The 22,029-nt window shown below is 36.4% G+C and overlaps 1 long non-coding RNA gene across 1 annotated transcript; it reads left to right on the forward strand.

The window, feature by feature from the left end:
* The first annotated feature begins 12,074 nt into the window (after window positions 1-12,074).
* LOC131582807 (uncharacterized) lies at window positions 12,075-19,987 on the forward strand. The gene is made up of 3 exons (XR_009278389.1): window positions 12,075-12,135; window positions 12,226-12,304; window positions 19,227-19,987. It is a non-coding gene; the product is annotated as an uncharacterized LOC131582807 (long non-coding RNA).
* Window positions 19,988-22,029: the final 2,042 nt, after the last annotated feature.

A 22,029-nucleotide genomic window follows, 5' to 3' on the forward strand; every position in this document is an offset into this window, starting at 1 on the left:
AGACAATTTAAATGTTATAAACCTACATTCACAATTTAATGAAAAAACATTTTTCTAAATTGAGTATAACATTAAAGCCTCTAACAAATACTATCCAGAGGATTCTACATTATGATTTTTCATTCACTTAACATTGTGATTTAAACAATATTAACTATCATATCATTTCATGTTAACAGAAAGACAATCAAGATGAAATCTTAATTACTAAAGAACTGTCAAGAGACATTAACAATTTAATACTGAATTTTATAAAAGTAATGATTGTCCTATTACATATGCTGTAATTTCCCTTTCCTGACTGCTCTAATAGTTTCCTCACTCATTAAACACTTATTTTCTCACTACCTGCCAGCAGTTTCATAGGTGGCCTCATTTAGGGAAAATGAAAGAATATGAAAGAAGATAATATGAAGGAAAAATTACAGTTGAAAAGAATTACAAGTGCAAAATATAAACCCAGGTTACTTTGTAAAATATAGTACATATATATAGTCCAGCTGCATTTGAGAAATGTTTAAAGGCATAATGAATTAAGGAAAAAGCTGATCTTTTCATCTTTCATCTTTATCTGCCATCATTTTTACTTAACCTTAATCTAATATTTCTTAAGGTCACTGAATTAAAAGTCTCAAAACTTCAGCAATGTTCCTCTCAGAATCAATCACCTTAAAGATGTTTTGTGTGGGCCAGTGATCAGGTAAATGTCCATAGGAATGAATTTGCTAAGGTTGAGTCTTTCTTACGCACTCCTCCAGTGCAGGAGATAAACCATAAATCGATGTGCTCACAGCTGGCAGCAGCCCAATGCACCGTGCCTGTGTGAATTGTACAGGAATGTCACACACAGCACACACACCAAATTCTGGCTGCCTTGGGAAGCTGAGTTTGCAGATCCCATTTCCAGACTAGATTACATTAGAGACTAAGAAACAGAAAATGTATCAGAGGTGCTGAAAAACCCCAGACACAAAGCTGTAAGTATGCCCAAGAGTAACCTAAAGCTGAAAGACCTGCTTAGAATTCATATGGTGTAAGCTGAGAATTTAAGATCTGGGTCATCAGATAATCATCAAGGTAGAATCTAACTGGCTTTTAGGGTTTAGGAAAGATTTTCCTTTTTTCCATATGGAGATTATGGCACTGTCATGATGTAAGAGGGCTTGTGCATTTCATTCACCTACTTCTGAAGCCTCTGGTCAGACAGAAGATAATGGATCAAAAATACACTGGGTTTAATTTAGCACACTGGATAAGCACTCTAAAATTTCTGCAGACTTGTCAACAGACATCCTCTACAGATGCTATATTCTGTTATCTTTAATCTGCACCAACCTTTTATACTGACATTTTAAGTAAGTACCAATGCCAGCAGAAATGAGAACAGATTCAAGGGCTTTAATCAAGCTGGAGCCACTCATGGGTTGCAAACCACATCAGCTGGTTTCTGCCTTAAGCAGGGCTTCCAGTACAATTTATCTCCATTTCTCCACTACTTCCAGGGCTCACCTCTCCTCCTAACTGCTGATTGAATCTGAATGGAGTGTCTAGCTGTAACCCAACAAGTATATCTGAAAAGGTGGCATATTTTTTTAGCAAGACATGCTCCTTGCACAGACAGTTGCAGAACAAAGTTAAAGCTCCTCAAAGAGCTACTGAGTGCTCAAGTCTTCTACAGTCTGATGGAAATGCTATGGGCCAGCAAGCAGGATACTGTGGAATTGCCCAGCTGTTGTCAATCACTGTCAAATCCCTAATTCTATTTAAACATGAAGTTTTGGCACTTAATTTTAATCTCAAAATAATAAGAGCCCTCAAGATGAATTTATGAAGTGTTTCAGCACTTTGCATTTCACTGTAAACAGCTTGCTACACAGCATATTCAATGTGAATTAAAATGTGGCTTTTTTTCTGGATTTTCCTGTTTAGAAAATTTCCTTCAAATTGGGATTTATTGGTATTTCAGTTGCAAGCCAACAGAACAATATTAACATTCTCATAGGAATGTCTGAGTAAAAGTAATCACTAATAACACTGAGACAATATCAGTAAGTGTCATTCAGGAAAGTTCTTGCCCTTCCCCCTTGCATCCAGATTTAAATACATCATCCTCTTTAAAGTGGGATTTAAAGCCCATCAGTACATCTTTCATCTTAAAGACAGGCCTGTGCTGCATGGTGGCATTGCATCTCCCACTGCTTAATATTGCAGCAGTATCACAGCTCCTGGTGATTGGCAAGAAGAAACTTTAAGGATGTCCTCTCATTTTGTTGTGCAAGAATTGAATTAATGCAGCATAATAAAATGTTCACAAGATCCTTCCCTGATATTATACCCTCCCCTTCATTTTGAAATATCTTGTCTCATGCGAGGCTTAGGACCTTTTCACCACCAAATGGAAAATATGGTAGAGAAAGTGCAGTTTTGTAAAAAGTAGCATTTCATCTAAAAACGAGCTGTAACAGAAGCAGCATACTGTACAGTAAATTCAGCCTTTACTGAGAAAATCTGGGTTTCAGTTTTTAGACTCCATTATTATCCATCTGTTGCACTCAGTTATCATTAACTTAGTGTTTGTCAGGATCCATTTAGGCCAATTAGCACGTCAACAAGCACAGATAATGCAGTTAAATATCCATCTAAAGCCCTTTCATACACAGTGTTCTTGAGCATGTACTGAAGGCAGCAGCAGGGACAGGCGTGAGCACCTCCACATGGGTACCTGCTTCATTAATGCTGACCTGGAAGTGACATTTGTACAAGACACTGTTTGAAATTTGGATTATCAATCACTGGAGTAATTCTTAGCTTATGTGGATACTTATGAAGACAAATGACATAATATAAAACCATGGATGACAAGAAATAAGTGTTTCAGTGTTGATTAACCCATGATATTGAAGGATGTAAGCCAGATGAAACTGGTGAATTAATTAATACCTCCTATTAGTGGCCAGTATAGATGGAAAGAAGCAAGGGAATACCTCTGGAAACTGGAGCTCTGAAAAAAGAACTCAAACCACCAACCAACCAAAACGACCCCCAGCCACCAAACCACCCCCCAAGCTCCCCAATTTGCAAGACTGGGAAATTTCACAGATGCATAAAGCAGTAATTTCAGTTATATTTTCTGAATCCAGCTAAATGAGCCACTAAAATCATCCTCAAACATGCAACAATACAGTTTACAGTATGTGAACAAACTTAACTGAGATGACAGCTGCTTCTTTTGGATGGCTTCCAGCTAAATGAATTAATACTTTGCTTTGTATGAATGTATTCTATTTAATTTTTCTTTAAACACCTCGTATTAATCATGTACCTCCAGTTTTCTTATTTCCAAGAATTAAGTATATCATCTAAAACCTGAGTATTGGAATGGATCAGCACAACTCCAGGTGTGACTTTTTTTCATTTATAAAGAACATGCTTTAGCAATTAAAAAAATTGTATTGTAATATATTCCTTTTCAAAAGGATCCACTTTATCCTTTCCAAGATAATGAGAGCATGATGGAAGGCCTTACAGCTCAATCAAACCCCTGACGGGCTTGAATCTTGTTTCAGTTTTGGTTTTCTCTCCATCTTGGCCATACAATTCCCAGCTTGGACTACAGTTACAAGTGGAAGAAAGAGAAAAGGTAACAAAATCCCCATAGCTGCTCTTCTCCAGTGTGCTGGACCTCAAATGCTTAGTACTTTATAGAGCACACAGGGAATGAAATACAACAGTTGCAAATCTCAAAACCATTCCACAATGTTGAGCAATTTTTATATTTGCTCTTACTTTTTTTCAAGAATGATTTTTACCTGAATCCAATAACCCATCTGTGCAGATTTTATTTCCAAGCAGGAAAAAATATGCCAAAAAGAGGATGAAAACATTCAGGAGGGCACTTGAATACTTAGAAATTTTACTATATGGGCTAAAATTTAATCTGAATACCTCTTGAGATTTTGGTTTTTATACCCAAACATAAATCAAATTTTACCTATGATATATCTTCAAATCTAAATATCTGACTTTTGCTAAAACTTAAATTTGTACTAAAACACTTTTTGATTAGACACCTCTTCTATTTTTGTGCCATTAAATTGTTAAAATCTTTATGTTAAAATGGTCTCCAACCATATAAAACTTAAATTAATTATTTCATTAACTTAGCTGAAGTTTAATTTGCTTTTTACACAGAAGTTCTAATAGAAAAACTTGTTTTCTTCATTCAGAATTTGCATGTTATCTGCTCTAGAAGGAGACTTTAAAACTAGTGGAAATGTAACCAAGACAGGAAACACACAGACTACCAATCTGCCATTTTCCAGGGCACAAAATACACTTGAGAAGTATTGTATAAAGTTATAACACTATGACTGAAAGTAGGAAAGAATATTTTAATTCAGCCTGAATTGAATTGACAAGAAAATAAATCAGTTATGACATAAAACAACCAGCAAGAGTTACAAGGGGAAAAAATATTTAGAGGCTCACAAAGGGTATCACTACAAAAGCAATAACCCCAGGTCACACCTGTGGTAGAGCACTTTTTTTTTTTTTTTTTTTCTCTTAAAAGCATTTGTCTCCTTTTATATTTATTTTTTTAATGGGGACTTCAGAGGCAGTTGTTAAACTAAAAACATCCCTTTAGGTTTGGGATGAAACTAAAAATCAAAATCTTCCTCACTGTAGAGCAATATTACATTTCTCCCCTTGCAGACTTATTTCATAAAAATGTCAGCTATTAAGTTAACGTTATTTAAAGGGCTTTAGTTTGTAGTTACTGAATGCAACCTAAGCTATATCCATAAAGGTCTGACATTGATCCCTGGTTGTATAAAACATGATACAGAGAAGCACTAAATAAATAATCTGTATACTGCTTCCAAAGCATCTCTATTTATCACTGCATTAATGATAAGGATCTGATTTAAAGTGAACCCTAGCGAGGGTCAAATCCGAGCACAAGCTGTAATATGATCTGCAAGAGTGCTGATAACCTGAAACAATATGAAGAAACCCTGTCAGATAAATAAAACAAACCAGTTGTCCATTAAACAGCTCAGAAAGAGGCCAACAAATCTAAATATGGACTGAACTATTTATTTTTTTCTTTTAAAATTTATTTTATTTTAAAGCACAGAAAAGCTACACCTGAAGATTGAGTCAGTCTAAAGTTAAAGAAATAACACTGAAGAGAAAAACAAAGACTGGTCTTTAAAAAAACATAAAGCCACCCATGAGAAACTTTACATGTACCCTTGTATCTCTCAGAGACTTCAAGAATTACCACTAACCTCTAAAAAATCAAGGGCAATTGTTCCCAAGGCATCATCAAATGTCTGACATGAACAGCCCCAATTATGGAAGAAAACTGTATTTTTTAGGCTTCAGTGTATGAATTCTTTAAAATCTTATAATGCAAATAAAATTATGTCATGATTTACTGAAGAAAATTCTCATTAATCTTTTTTATCAATGCCAAAGATTACAAACTCTCGTGGAAAAACAGGGAAAAATTGTGTTTGATCAGTGTCTGCCATAAATACATGAAAAAACCCCTGAAGTGTGAACAGCAGAGAGGCCTTTGTTGAACTGCAGGCACACGAGGAACCCCTGCTCAGCATCCTCCCACCTGGGGGCTCATTCAGGTTCCTTTCCAATGGCATTTGGGCCACCAAACAGAGAACTCAGGACTGAAATTTGGGCAATTCCCATTCCACGCCATTCTGCTGTCCTCAAACTCCGTTATGCTCAAGGATGTGAAACTAAACAGATCTATTCTGATCTTTTGATGGTTTATGTTATTTTTGTTGTTTGCATTTCAGTAAATAAGCAACATCCCACCACTTCAGGCATGGATTGAACAAAGAAAGTTCTCTTTGGCCCGAGGACCACACAGATGACATGTCAGGGAGGGAAACCAAAGCACTGATAATTTATCCAGACCTCATGCCCATCTTTAAATTTAGAAAGGCTCCCAACTAATAGTTAGTAGCTTTTACTGACATTAGAACTATATTCTATAGCTTATTAAAACCAGTTAATTTAAACAGAAGAAATAGGAGAACAGAACTTGCATTAGTGGCACTGCATAAGGTTTTGTTCCCCTGGACACAACACACTGTGCTTGGTAGGTAAAGAAAAGACTCTCAAATTTCATTCACTTTCTGCACACCACAGTCTCACCTACTTTTCTTTGAGCAGGATTGCTTTTCCCTTCAATTCTATGAGGCTTTGCACAAATAAATGGAATAAACATATTCTAATTTTTCTGAAAGATCATGGAGAGAGGCTACCAGTATAGAGTATGTGTTTACTAAGCAAAAATGAACATATCTGTGAACTCCTGCCTCTCCTAATGATAATTAAATCAATAATTAGTATAAAAAGGAAAAAAAACCAGGTACCTACATAAAAGAAAATATGTGACTATATATAGTTGTAAAGTATATATATATATAGCTATATATAGTTATAAAGTCAGTAGTGAAGAAAAAATTCTGAAAACAGGAAGTTTGTGAGCAATCAAAGCCATTTAGAAGTACAAGAAAGTACAAGATCATGATAGAGAAATCAGAAGGGATCAGAGCACAATGAAGACAAGATGCATGTAATAAATGCCTGGAAAAACAAACGTGTTTACATCTGTACCTTCCTCTAACTGTTGTGTACAGGCTTTTGGTGTGAAGAGATGTTCATAGCCAAGGTATGGAAAGGTTTCTGAAAAGCTGAATGAAGGAATCAGACTCTGGGTTCCAAGATTCCCATTGCTCAGCTTCAGCTATCGCATACAGAGAATTATATTTGATCAGCACAGTGGCCGTGGTAGAAGCTGCATCTTTAGACTGTGTTGCCATGACCCAGGCAATCCCCACTGAGATAAACAAGTAAGTGGATTATTTAATCATGTAGGTTTGCTCTTAGGTTTCAAGTAGTTTCAGAATCTTAATAATAAATAAGTACATACATACATACATGCATACATACATGCATACATACATACATACATACATAAATAAATTCCTTTAGGACATATGTATGGGGGAACAGGATTACAAATGCTAATAAATGAATTGCCAACTGCAACTTTGTCTAATGAGATCCTGTACCAAAAAGCCTGGATTGCAGAAGCTGGCTCCTTTAATACTACCCAAAGTTCTTGGTAAATATAGGAACTCAGTCACAGAAAGGTTCTAAGCGATATATAAGAAAGAAAGATGTAAGCTAGCCTCATAATTCTGATCTTTGTTGTAATTATTAAAAATATCACAGAATCCCAGGTTTCATCAATATAATAATTTTGCTAAAACTATTGATAAAATTTTAGATTAAAATTGATATCTCTGACACTATTTAAAATTAATTATACTGAAATGTTTGACCTTGAGCAAAAATGATTTTGCTTTACCCAATTTATGCATTTATTTAAATTATAAATGTAATGTTTTTGTTAATGGTTCCAATTCACTTTGAATTCTACCTCCTTTTTGAGACAGTCCCTCCAGGTTTTGCAGCCAAGATGTGGGCTGGGTATACTGCCCGTTTAAAATCAGTGATGATGGAACAGTTACTGTGGAACTGGTGGGAGCTGGGCTTTCTCAAGTGTATTTTCATTTTTATAACAATGTATGTTTTCAATGAAAAAGGAAAGAGCAGTTCCCAAAACAATTTTTCTGACAGTCAAATGCAATACGCCAACTTCCTAGCAACAAAATTTCTGGTGAGAGAGGGGTTAAGTTTGTTTCTTCTTCTGCATTATTCAGGTACCAAACAATTCACTCCATTCAAAAGAGATAAAAAAAATGGGGGTTGTATTATTGGAGCAGACAATTCTGTGTTTGCACCATAAAACATACCAGGAAATTTTACATTCAGGTTCTGCCCAGATTTACGCTCTGAGAAATGTGATTTAGGAAAAAAAACTGTGTGTGAATGTTTCAGGCACATAACTTTTATGAAACCAGTGTTCTGCTCCCTGGAGCTGTGGCCTGGCTGTTTGAGACAAGTGCAGTGGGGCAAGGACAAACTGAAGCTTTTCCTCCAAGGTCACTGTTAATTACCCTTCTGTTCTGCCCACTCCCCATTTATCTTAAGCAAAACCATGTTAACAAGATGATTATACACCTGTTTAAAGGAATAAAAATATTTATTGTCTGAAGCTCCATTAGAACTGCCTGCCCAGGACTCTGACATTCTCTGCAGACACATGCAGTGAGCTGTGAGAAGCAGCTTCACAAACTTCTGGTTTTCCAGGCTTTGTGCTGAAGCCTCCAACTGCTTTGCTTACAAAACTGTATGCAGTTCATTTTATTTCTATGAAATAGGAATAATTTCATTAAAACATCTGTTTAAAGTAAATTTAATGAAAGGACAGTTTTCGTTTTAAAAATCTGAGAAATTATTAGAAATAGAGAATTTTTAAGGCAGCTACCATAAAGACTAATATTTGTACATTTTTCATGATCTTTCAGGCACAGTGGTTTTTTGCATTTTAGAAGACTGCATCTCTAGGCAATTGCCTAGCTCTGATTTTGCAAATTGCTTTTAATATGTATTTAGGTAGAACACACTGAAACTTCTTGATGTCTTAGGAAGCCAAAATGTTGCATATTACAGACCAATTATGTGATCACTCCCAAACTACTAAATATTATTACAAAATCTGAAACAATCAAGGCTACACTTAATCCTTAGCATAGGAGGGATACCTTCACTAATTTATAAGATTTATTTACCACCTGAGAATTGAAGACTGTTGCAGGGTAATTTACAATCACAGAGGTAATTGTACTGATACAATATGTGGAGATCCTCACTGCCATGGCCCTGGGAGCTGCAGCCCCATAACGAGGGGTGTCCGAGATCCCCTCAAAGCACTGCCAGGACAGGGACAGGCAGAGGAAAGGCAGAAACCTTTCCCTTTTGTACCACTGCCTTTTATTCAATATCTGCTCTCCCTGGAAAACATCTCTGTGGGAACCTAGAGGGCAATTTCCAAAGCTTCAGCCAGGTTTTGAAGATATTGTAGATAAAGTCAGGCTCCTTTTCCTCCATTAGCTGACCATCCATCCACAGGATCCTCAATACTCTCTCCTGGGTACTTTACTGCTTATCTAGCCCTGGTTTTCCCCACACTCCTTCATAACCACACCTATGGTTTATGTTTATGATCTTTATGCTACTAGATCTACAGCTTGCAGCAGAATCTCTGTCTGCAGCTGGATTTTGGGAGTGTGCTGCACCTCAGAGCACTCACCAGTCTTGATGCCTACTGACAGAGGTGCCTGCATTGACTCATATTTTCATAAGAGTTCATTTATTACTTTACCATTACTATGAAAATCAGGCCATAAAAATCCTTGGAGGATCCACTAAACTCACACACAATAAATATTGGACCAAACAAAATTTTTCCAATGACAAAAGATGATAATACTTGATATTAAATTCTATATTTAAAAGTCAAGCAAAAAAATTCATTCTGAGATGCTTCTAAGGAAAACAAAGGACAAGATAAATTACATTCACAAAAATGGCAAAAAGAAAGTTCTCATCTTTCTTCTTTTTTTTTACCCTTCCTTGGAGAGCACATGCCTGAATCCCCAGCTCCTGGGAATGCCACAATTATCTACATGCATTGTATAGCTCCACCTCTTGCAGATTTTAGTGCCTGCTCCAATAAATGTTTATTTTAATTAAGTAGAAGAGAGTCCCATATCTCCAGCCAGGACAACTCCTTGGAGGTAAAAGTGCATGCTCAGCAAAAGTAACCTGAATTTTCAATTCTTTTTTAAGATGATGCAACACACAGACTGGTAATAAGAATTATGGAGTATTAATTTTGGATGACCAAATCTATATTTTTCAATTACTGTAGCATTCAAACAGCTTCCAACACCTCTATCACTAAGCCAGTTAAACTCTGCATTTCTCAAAAATGCTGCATACCATTCTTTACTGTTGCAAGACTTGTGGCAAAAAGGAATTTAAGTCATTAACCACCTAAAATAAATATTGAATAATTTTATCAAAGACAGCGGAGACTTGTTTTCTACAGAACCCCAAATCTGACCTGCTGATGTTTACCAAGGAGGTACTTTGTGTTTTCTGCACTGACAAGAAATCCCAGTGTTCATGCCATGTCACAGCACAGAAGTAAATCAGCCATGGATTAACTTCCATATGTTCTTTTAATTGATTTAACAAATATAGATAAGATAAAGATACTTATGTGGCATTGTAAAGAGCACAGACTAAGACCTGGTCATCTTCTGTGCCTCCCAGAACAGACCTTTGTGGGCATTTCTTGTGAAAGGAGCTGAATTTACAGAACATTTACAGGAATTTCAGAAGGATGACACACAGGAGAGAGGGGGTTCAGTTTTAGCTCCTTGATAAAATTAGTATCATAAACTTAAAACTCTCAAAATACTTCCATAATTGCTTTCTTTACAGTTTAAAATAATACTAATGGTATGTTTCCAAGCCTAATTGCTATGATTTCACTTCTATGGGGATTTATAATCCATTTTAATCTCTCACAGAACACACCCTTTAATGCAGAAATCAGCTTTCTAGACACCCCAGAGAACTAGAAGCCCTTAAAAGAATATTTTACTGTCCCTTTGCAGACATGATCACTCCCAGACTGCCTAGTTTTCAGATTCAGGCTCAGAATGGATGCAGGGGCTTGTTTCTTTTTGGTCATACCACATTACATGCTGAGACAGTGACGATCTGTGGGAATTCACTAACCCGCTCGGAATTCTACATTTTATAAGAGAGAAAATGTCAGATGTGGTCAGCCTCCTACCCTTTTATGGCTGACTTTTATTATTCACTCCTGCCTCTTACTGCCTACACCTCCTGAGCAAATGTTCAAAATTCTATTCAAATTGCAGAAGCCTACTTCCTCTGCAGAGAATAATACAGATTCAAAGGAGGACAAGTGTTGTTTATTAGCAATTATCATGAAAGTCCTTCCTGTAATTAACCTCAGCTTCATGGACACTACTATTTGCACTTCAGCTATCTCATAAACAGGGGCTACATTTCCATTATTGTTAGGGAAGATGAGTCATTGCAGAAGAATGCTTATCTCAAGTCAGTTTTAACTAGTTTTTGTTTGCATGAGATATTAGTCACTGGTACCTACAAGATTACAAGAAAGTCTGGATTTCAGCTTCTTTTTTAAAAACCTTTTCCCTCTTCCCCTTCACAGATTCAGAATTCATCAGTAGCAGCATAAAGGCCAAGAAGTATATAAAATGCTCTTTTCAATTAAACCTACACTTTGTCTGTATGATCACTGAATCATAACCAAGAAGAATTCCAGATTCTGCTCAGCTAATGGGAGGTCTAAGACACTGAAAACCCCAACATTTGCTCTGTAGGCCATAAAGAGACAATGGTGAAGGATTTGTTTTAACATTTTTCAAGCTCTCAAAGAGAGCTGAGCCACAAATCAGTGCAGTGATGTATGCCTTCTGCTTGGTGACAAAACTCCCAAACAACCCCCCACTTTATTCACAAGACACAGTCAAAAATGAAAATACAATGACAATGCACGAGTTTTGCTTTGCATTACCCTTTTTATTTATAATTGAACAGTCTTGGCATTAGGAGATGCTAATAAAAACACTTATCACATAGAACTTGAATGTATATCTCAGTTCTTTAAACTAAAAAGGCTAAAAATCCAATAGCTTCTCATGACCTAAAAACACATGCAGGCAGAATTTCTGCCTCAGAACTATTTACAGGTATTCACCACAAGACCTGGGCCCTTCTAAAGGGTATTCAAGAACATTTTTACATGTTTTACATAAACAGAATGAGAAGAGAATAAAGTTAAAGCTTTACTAGCAATACAGTATTAAACAGCATAGTTGTGACTCTTGCAATCTGTCTGCATTCTAAATTAAAACCTGATTCAAAGGGGCATAGCTAAAGAAGCAAAGTAGTTAAATGCATACAGGCTACCAAGCAGAACTCCCAGAAAAATAAAAACATTAATTAAGACTAACTGGACTTGAAATTCTTTCCATACTCACTGCTTTAAGAAATTTCATTTCACATTCCCGAGTGCTAGTTCAGAAAGCTACATCAAAGCCTGCAGAAATTTATGTAAACTGTGAGGTCAGAGATGAGAATATTCCTTTACTTTAGATGCAAGTTTACTGGGCATTTGTCATTTTACTGTTATATTCCTCTTGTGGGAAATGCCAGGTAGCAGCAAGTGTGAAGAGCAGACCTGGGTTACTGCATGCAAAAGCATCCATATTTCCACATTCATTTTGCTGAAATGGTAAGTTTTAAAAAAATATCTTTTTTTCTATTTTTTAAGCATTTTTGAATGTTGTTGTTACACATTACGTTTGACCCTAATAATGCTGAATGCCTTTCTCTTGATGAGGTTTTTTTCAATGTATACAGTGAAACAACTGCAGACATAAATTGTGTACAAGCTTGTTTTTTTCTTTCCCAGTGGGAGTGGCAACTGAAATCTGGACCTTTGCCACGTTGGTTGTGCAATTCAGATCACAGTACTTATAGAGACGGGATGGTCAGTGCACCAGCATACTAATGCAGCTGACTGCCAGACTGGCCTTTGTTAGTATTTTATAAATTAAAGTAAAACCACAGTTTAATGTCAGACCATTCCATGTAATTCTAGACGTGGAATATAACTTCTGGTCTCACCACCTACTTCAATGTGATAGTTTTCTAAACTCGTTGCTAAAGTTTTCAGCATTGGCATTGGAGTTTTCAAATATATTACAGAGAAAACAAATATTATCTATCCTTTGTTTTCTTCGTTTTTTCCTCTGAAGCCCATGAATATACAACTGTATGGCTTTCTGTTGTGCATAAGAATTATCTAACAGTTTACTACAACCAGTTTCTGGTTAAGACAAAAGAGAAATTAGCTTTGTAATAGCATAACAACAAGCCTAAATAAATCATCTTTGCACTTATATGGTTCATCCAGAATATCAAATGTGATTTTTAGTCAGTTCTTCTCTTTCAGGAGTAACACACTGAGATATTAAACAATTTTGATGACAACAGGAAATAAATCACAAGCAATTGGATTACAGCACATTATATTCCAGCATCACATCAAAAGTTAACAAACCCACTGTATTCAGTTTTCATTTAAAGCATTTTCATATTCATGAATCTTTTAGCATAAAATATTTTTTTATGATGAAAAGGGAAAAAAACCCACATGAAAAGATATGGAGATTGGGAAAAGCTGCTATGATGATCTTTACATTTTCAGAGAAAAGGGAAATATTTTTAAAAGATGCATGACTAGTTTTGAAATAATTTCTCTTTTGCATGTGCATTAGGAGTAGGAATAACTTTTATCAGCTTGAAGGTACTGACAGGGATTATACTGAATAAACTCTGTTAGCTTTCCCTTCTGCCCAGCCTTTAAAGCATACTTAATTATAACAAAATGGTACTTTGCTCTGTCAACAAGTTGTGAAGTCACTTGCTCAACCTTTTTCCTTTCATTCCCTCTGCTATTCCTCTTCTCTGGACCTGTTTAATTTTTGCATTTCCTGATTTTTATCTTGGGAAAACAAAAGGCAGCTGCCCTAAGTTACATGAAACAGCAAAGTGACTCTGCTAGTTAGTGATTTGCAGGTTCTAAACAGTGAGTTGTGTGAAATGAAAAGGGGAGTGTCATGTTGCAAAAACTCTTTTCTTTCCCCTTTCTACAGCTGTATTTCTAATCAGCAGAAGATACATCTTGCTTGGAGTCAACCCCCTTTCTCTCTGCACATTCTTAACCTTCTATCTTATGCATGGATCACTGGTTAGCTTAGAAATGCACAGACACAAAAGGGGGAGCTGACATGTGAGGTTTGATGGCAATAATGGCTGTTTATAAGCCTAATCCATCACATTTAGTGGACACCTCCATTTTTGTCCCTCTGAAAAGGTATAAATAATAAAATGGTATAGCTTCGGCTCAGAGGTGCCTTGGTAAATATTTTAACTATTTACAAGATCACATCAATAACAAAAGAAGCATCTGTACCATCCATACAGAGGCCTCTGAATCATTAGAATAGTACCCAGATGGTTCTTACAATTCATCAACAATAAAATGTCTTCATGACAGAGCTTTTGTGACATCATTGATATTTTTATATGCCACTGTTCAATACTCCAAACTCTCATTCTTTTCCCCAAGAACATCTCAGTAAATATTCTTTCTCAAGGAAGAGGGGAAAAAAAAAAAAGAAAAAACTTAATATAAGGATCCACAAGGTAGATCCAGCTGCAAGCTTCTCTCTGAATAATTCTCTCCTTCTCTCCAAATAATGAAGGATCTGGGTTACTAATATCTGGAATACATCAAGGTTAGTACTGTGTCAAATCCCTTGATAAGCTCAAGCTCCTACAAGCTACTTGGGCAGTAGCAATTGACAGTTTTTCTTTGATTTTCCTTTATCCATATCACATCCAAACAGCAGCACGTCAGGAACAGTAACAAAACAGAGGAAAGGAAATTCAACAGTTACAAAATTAGTCTGATGCAGTTCCTATTTGAGATCAAACAAGTCAGCTCTGGGGATAAAGTGAAGTTTATTCTGCTTCTTCATAAAACAAAATACTTGGAAGTGGCAACACATAGGAATAGAGATAGTATCACAGGTTTATCTAGGCAGAGGTTTTGGGTACCTGGGGCTTAGGTGCCAAATCAAAACCAGGAATACACCAGGAGATTTTAGAAAAGTGCTTGTTACCCACTTGTTAAATATACCATAAGCTTAAAATGTTTCATAATGAATCTTTAGTTTCATTGAGTGATTATAGCTGAAATTCATAAAAAAAATTAATAAGATCAGTTTCCAGTTTTTGGTAGTTTTGTCTTATTCATTCATATTATAAATTGGTCTTTAAAAGTCTTGCATAAAGAATTGACTCAATTCCATAATATTCCTTAAAATATTGAAGTCACTAAATTAAAAATGTCTCTTAAATGTTACTTCAAATGGCTTCAACTGTTTTACAAAGTCTGTGCTGTGGCACTAAACCTTTTGTCACTAACTGATCAGAACCTTGATAAAACAGTTGAATTACAACAGCCTAAAATGTACATGAGGATGAACCTATATAAGAAAATGAAGACCAATTCTGAGGAATATGATTTAATCAAATTTTTAATATCCCTGCACATGCACACACAGTTTCTCAGAAAGATGGGAAAATGTAGAAGAAAAGTTCTAACGTGGAATAACAAATCTACGTTTTTTCAAATTAAAAATACTTTTCAATAAGGTATGAACCCTTTCTCCTTCCCAAAGACAAGAAAAATGGCATAGAAGGAAAGCAATTCAGAAGCATTCCTGAATATCAATGCTACCCCAACTCAAAAACTTGGTCAATAAAATTAACAGCCGTCCTTTGAATGCAATATCACACCTCTAAATGAGTTCAAGCTGGTGCTGTTATTGTCCAGTGGAATGTGAGATTTACATTTCACAGCTCCTCACCAAAGTAATGAATTAATCTGATCTCATAAACAAACAAGTCCAGTTTCATGTTATTTCAATGGCCCTCCAACAATGTGTGCCTCCACAAAGAAAAATATTTATCATGTTTGTGCTCAGCTCCAATTGTAAATGGGACTGTAATAACAACACCATAAAAACCATTTTCACAGCTGAGTTTGCAATTTAATAAACTGATGCAAACAGCAGTCTTTGGAGATTAACAGTTAAAAATAAATTAAGTAGAAGACTCCCCACATCACAATGGGAACAACTGAGAGTCACAAGGTGTGTGTCCTTGGACTTTCCACAGGCACCAACCTTTCAGGTATATTATCATGACATCAATGCAAATCAGTCAGATGATTTCAAAGAAAGGCCTTTTCCTTACTCTCCATTACTCAAAAAAAAAAAGCCAACAACATATTTTTGCACTGGAAATGTTATAGTTCATTTGAAAAACTTCTCAAAATTAACACTTGAACAATGTGTTGGACTTCAAGCAGAGTTGTCAAAAGTGCACACAGATTGTGGAATTTTCCTTGAAGTCAATGGGAACTTTGCCCTAAACACATGTAAGAGTAGTTAATCTGAGCTCTTGGAGAGTAAAACCTTTCAAATAATACACTATCCTAAAGGTGACTGGGCACACTACTTGACTAAAAATGTATTTTAATGTGAGTCCTTAAAGACATGCATTATCATGAGTGGCCAGAGATTTCACAAGAGCTTGGTAATTCACTAACTAAACCTTCTCTTTTCTGTAAATTTGAATCTTGGTATTCCCTAGAGCACAATGGCTCCACATTAGATCAAGAGCAGTACAGTGGAAGGTGTGTAGCCAGACAAGGGTCGAAATTTCCAATGAAATCTTGAAAATGTGCCTGTTCTTTCTGGATTGCAGTCTGGCTTTGTGACTGCCAGTGTCTCCCTTGAGTATGGAAATAAGGCATTAATTGTGACTCAAGGTAATAGACTAACACAACTGCATCTCTGCAGTAAAACATTTACATGGTTAAAGCTATCCATAAAATATCTGGAAATACACACTGTTACCTGAAGTCCCCAAAGTAAAACACTGGGAAGGGCAGAATTTTATACATATATATATAATCCTTCACTTTATTCTATGTCTGGTGCTGTCTTCCTCACTTCTAATAGCTACAAATGAGATAAACATTTCGATTTTCATATTCCTTAGGGAAAAAAAGTACTTAGAAGCCCTCTCACTTTGTAGGATCTCACTTTGTAGCGTGTGATAAAGTTCAGCCTAATGTATACTTCAGTATATAGTATCTAATTTATTAATAAAAAAAGTGATAATATGCTTCCTCTCCCCAACCCCCCTCAAATAAACCTCCCAATAAAGCAAGTTTTAATGAAAAACTGTACTTCCAAATTCTGACCTGGCCTATGGCCCACACGAGGGCTCTGCCTAACAACAGACTCTAAATATAACATTGGGAAAGAAGGAATAGTCAGTGCTAAAATATATTGTTTGTCCTTGGCAGATTCTTTGAATTAATTAAGAATTAATTTGATCTTTTGAATAGTCATAAGAATGCTCTGATATATGTACAATTATATTTTGCTAGAAGTAGTGCAATAGCTAAATTAAACACTGATTAGAGGTGCAAGGTTTGAGGGGGCTCCTGCTCTTTAGAATAAAACATGAGCATCCCACCAAATTTGTCTCAATAACCTTTGCTGAAAGACTATAAGAACAGAAAAAACAGTGACAGATAAAGCATTTTCAAATTAGCTGGGTCACAAGTTTTGTCTGTACACTTTTGATTGGGATAAATGAGATGAATTTTCAAAGTCTCTCTCCCACTGCTCAAGAGGAAACTGCTCTGGTTATCAGACCAATGATATGATACTACAACTAATTCTTAGTTTGAGGGTTCTGCATTTTAGGTCCACATTTAAGTTATACTTTTGAGAGATCTTAAAACTATAGGTATCTTGGAATATAGCAGCATTTTGCACACAGCCTTGCTATACTAGCATACACATTAGTTTTAGGGAAGTATTTGTGAAACATGTGCTGCTCAAGGAGAATCTGAGTTGAAGGTTATGTAAAGGTGTCACAGAAAATGAGCTAATTGATGCTCCTCTGAAGTGCCAGTTAGAGCAATTTTATCAGGATACTCTAACAATTTATAAACTGCAATTTTTAAAAGTGATTTAAGAATGTGAACTTCAATGCCTTTGTAATCGAGAATCATCTCAGAAATTAATGATCACTTTTATGGCAATGCACATCATAGAGCTCTAATCCCATCAGATAGCATTTTGAACACTCAAAGTAGCGTCTACTCCTCCCAAAACAAAGTTAGTTCACATTTCTTTAAAATTAAAATATAACTTAAAGAAGTGGGCCCTGAACACAAATCTGTAATGCTGGTAAGCATCCCTTCAGCACACTCAGGCACTCAGCTGAGCACAGCACACAGCATTTTTAACAGACTCTTCAGGATACAGAAAAAAACAGGTAACAAATTGCTTCTCAGGTGATTGTGCAGGCTCTGGCCCAAAGCCCACTTACATAAACAAGAACATTCCTATTTACCTTAACAGGCTTTGGCTCATGCTCCAAGAAATGCACATTTTGCTTACATTCCAGGTTAGCACAGCTCCACTTAATAATTAAACATCTGAGAAATAGTTAGACATTTCTATATAATAAAATTTCCTGTTACCAAGAAGAAAATATTGATTTTTTTTTTTCTCATATGAAATTAATGCTCATGGCAGATGTGATATTGAAACTCCACATTTTGATGCTGGAGGTTTGTACTCCATCTTGCTGGAATTGCCTGAATTTCTCCGTAAGATAATGACAGAAGGAGAATCGACTTCACCAGAACTGAGCTCTTCAGAGTTTTCTTTAGTTTGAACTTGCACCATGAAAGTGTATTATTGCCAAAAAGGGAGATTTTATCAGACAAATTCAGCCTAGGTTGATGTGTGTTATAAGCCAAATCTACAAAGCATGTGAATCTGATACAAACTGAGTCTCTACTGAGAGATATGGAACATTTACAGATCTGGAAGATCCTACTTTAGTCATCATCATAACAATCCATATCTAGGTCAGACAAACTGTAAATGCAAGTTGGTGCACAAATGTTTAATACCTAATATGATTTTCTACCTTCCATTCATTTTAACAATCACACATTTTAATATTTCCAGCAGCTGTTTGTACAACACCTTACATATGAAGATAAAACCTTATTTGGGTGCAAAATTATTTTTGTTCTAAATTAAATTTGACCTTCACCAGCTCTTGCAGGCTTTACAAATACTAAAACTGAAATGGAAAGCAGGACATAACAAAGATGTCATCAAGTACTGCACCGTTTCCTTAGTCTTGAAGTCTCTCTCTGTGGGACTGATACGAAGCAGAAAAAGAATTTAAGCAGACTGTGGAATAATAGCTGATAATGGTCTTGAAAGACTGACACCCTGTCCCCATCCCTTGCTCTTCCCTGTGTGTGAAATCTGTTTTGATGACAAATTGAAGACACCTTTTAATTTCCACTGAATTATCTTGGCACTGTGGTGTTTCTGTTTGTCTCTTGTTTGTTATATCAGCTCTCCACCAAGGGTTTGCCAGAAAGCTAACACAAAACACCACTATCCTGTCAAAAGAACTAGTCCTACATATTTAACACTTTCTAGGTATTGGTAACTAAAGTCTTTTTCTTGCAGCAGATTGCTGTTGGAGACAGAATCACAGCCTCGGGCAGTATCAGCACACCCCTTCCAGGATCAAGCAAAAGAGACTCATCAAATTGCAAAATGGACAGACCTGTTGTGTTCCAAGACATCAGCAATTACTCCCAAAACATTTCCAAACCCCAAAATGAACAGATGAGCGATTTATAGATTTTATTATATGTACAAGACCTGATTCTCATCTCAGTTGGTATGAAGAAAGTTTTAATGACAGAGAATTTGATCACAAGAGAGCTTCATTCTTCATTCATGCTGTGCTAATTTTGGGAATGGTAGGGCTGATCCAATAAAAGTTCACTGTATCGACATCACGATAAAACTGAGGTCATCATTTGACCCCTTCACTGTAATAAGGGTGGTAAACCCCTTGCCAAAAAGCCCTGTTAAAATAAACCTTAGAATGGAGAAATATTTATAGCAATAGAATGAAATAATGCAACAGTCTTAATAAGGATTTTACCACAAGGTGTTCAATTAACAATTTAATAGTGTCACTTGCTATAATTTGCTTTGAACGCTGGACATGAGGCTAAAAGTAGAAGGCAAAAGATCAAATTTCTTAGGGTTCATGGTCTTTTATAACTGCTGGATTCTTCAAGGGATGGTCAGGCATATTTCATGCTGCACTTTATGCCTCAGTTTCCATATGTGTAATCTGAGATGAATAACAAATAGTTTGTTAGAAATAGTTCAAGGCCTCTTCATCATCTACAAAATTAATTTTGTATTGTTATTAGTTATCTACAACAAATTATTCCTTTGCCTATTGCCAGCATGGTTCAAGTTACATAGCACATGTATCCATGTATGTTTCGTAACTTTAATTTACTGATTTCAGTAAAAAACATCTTTGAAATTAAATGCTGCTATCCACTTTATTGCTCAGATTGTACTTTGCTTATTGCTGTGTGTCTGCCAAATTCATCTAATCAACACCACAATCTAACTACAATCAAAGACAGTGGGAGTATTTATAAATCCAGTCTGTTGCAGCAAAGAGAACAGAATACAGACATTACAGTATTCAGTAATAATAGCCCAGTGGGAAATAGAATTTCTGCTGGTTTTAAAATATTTTCTACTATTCATTCCATAATTTTATTTACATTTTTTCTCATGAGTGAGCTGTCATGTTACCATTAAAGACATTTGCATAAAAAAAATTTAAGCTAAAATATCAAAGTAAAAGAAATTGTAAAGTCCATCATTCCAATACATTATGCCAACAGAGCTAACCCTCACACGAGGGAATGCATGTGCCTTCTGCCCATGGCAAGGAAAGACCAGGTATTGTGGCTTTTCTCCTGCACACTTGGTCTGTACTTGACGGTAGATCACACCATGCTAGAAGCAGATGTCTGGCAGAGGTGGAGCTGCTGGGCAGGAGATGGGGGAGCAGCCTGGCTCCTGCCCAGCTCTTGGAACACCCTGGCAGGGTGGCAGGCAGGGGCCATGCCAACTGGCACAATGGTTGTCACAGCTTTTCTTTTTGTCTCAACCTTTAGCACAAAGGGGCAGGGGTTGACTCATCTCCCCTGGGCTTGGGAGGCCTCCAAGCAATGCTGTGTTTGATCCCAGGGAACATGGAAATGAGGGGAAGATGCTGCCCAGAAAGGGCTCTGGGGAATTGATGCACAGGGTACATGAACTGTCCATACCTACAGCCTTTACTCTTTCCATGCTTTTCCTCATCCCCTAACAGGACAGTTGAGGGCAATCAAAATGAGTCGCTAACCTCTGCTCCCTTCTATCCACTCTTTCAACATATGAGCTAATCCTTTATTTAACAGGTACTCTGCAATTCCTGCCTGACAAATGAGCTGCTAATTTCTCATCAGCTTTTCTATGACCATTCCCACTGTATTTCAAGCCCTTCCTAGGCAGTCATGCATTCATTTTTAGGGAGGTTTCAAATATGTCTCTTATAAGACAGGAAACTACAGCAGAGACATGTAAGGTAAAATTTTTTCAGTAATTCCAAGTGCCCACTTTGGAAAGCCTGTGTCCCTAAATTCCTTCACACAGCCAGGCAATGCTCGGCACTATGTGGCCCACAGGCTCTGAGCAAAAACATTCAGCATTCCACCACACTGTCAGATACCATGGCATGGTGTTTACACCAAAAAGTAAATGATCATAAATTGATTTTTCTAGCACCGAATTCTTTAGCACTGATGCCTGTATCTGTATTATTAGTTATGCCAAAAAAGAACTTGGATGCACCACACCATCTAGTTTGAGTTAAATGACTTCGAACTGGTTGTACAAGCAGATATTCACACTTTAGTCAGTCCCCAAACCCACATCTTATTTACTTCAAGTGGCAAGTGACTGTGCTCATATGAGAGAAAGTAAATGTGTAAAAGGTCAGGGAAAAATCCATTTGCTTTGTTTAGGATATGATCGTGGATGGGATCTGCCAGGATTATATGTCCATGGCCACGTAGCCCGTATGGCAGATGCAGAAATATTTCTTAATTCTCCAGGGCAACTTAAAACCATTTTTTTCCTACAGATGATACATCCACTTTCCAGCCTTCTTAACTAGTCTATTCCAGCCTGCTGTTTTTCATTCCCACTTTGCTGTTGACCCATTTGTGGTCTGTTTCTGGTCTCAGTCTCATCTTCATTAAGCAGAAATGACTCCTGTGACTGCATACATATCAGATCAGAAACCATCTCAAAGTGCAATAAAAATGAGGTTTCAGATCCATGGTAGGTACAAATTTCCACTGTATATGGACATGTCTTTAGGAACATTTTATATTTCTTAGGT

Source organism: Poecile atricapillus, chromosome 10 (assembly GCF_030490865.1).
Source record: "Poecile atricapillus isolate bPoeAtr1 chromosome 10, bPoeAtr1.hap1, whole genome shotgun sequence".
Taxonomy (NCBI): Eukaryota; Metazoa; Chordata; class Aves; order Passeriformes; family Paridae; genus Poecile; species Poecile atricapillus.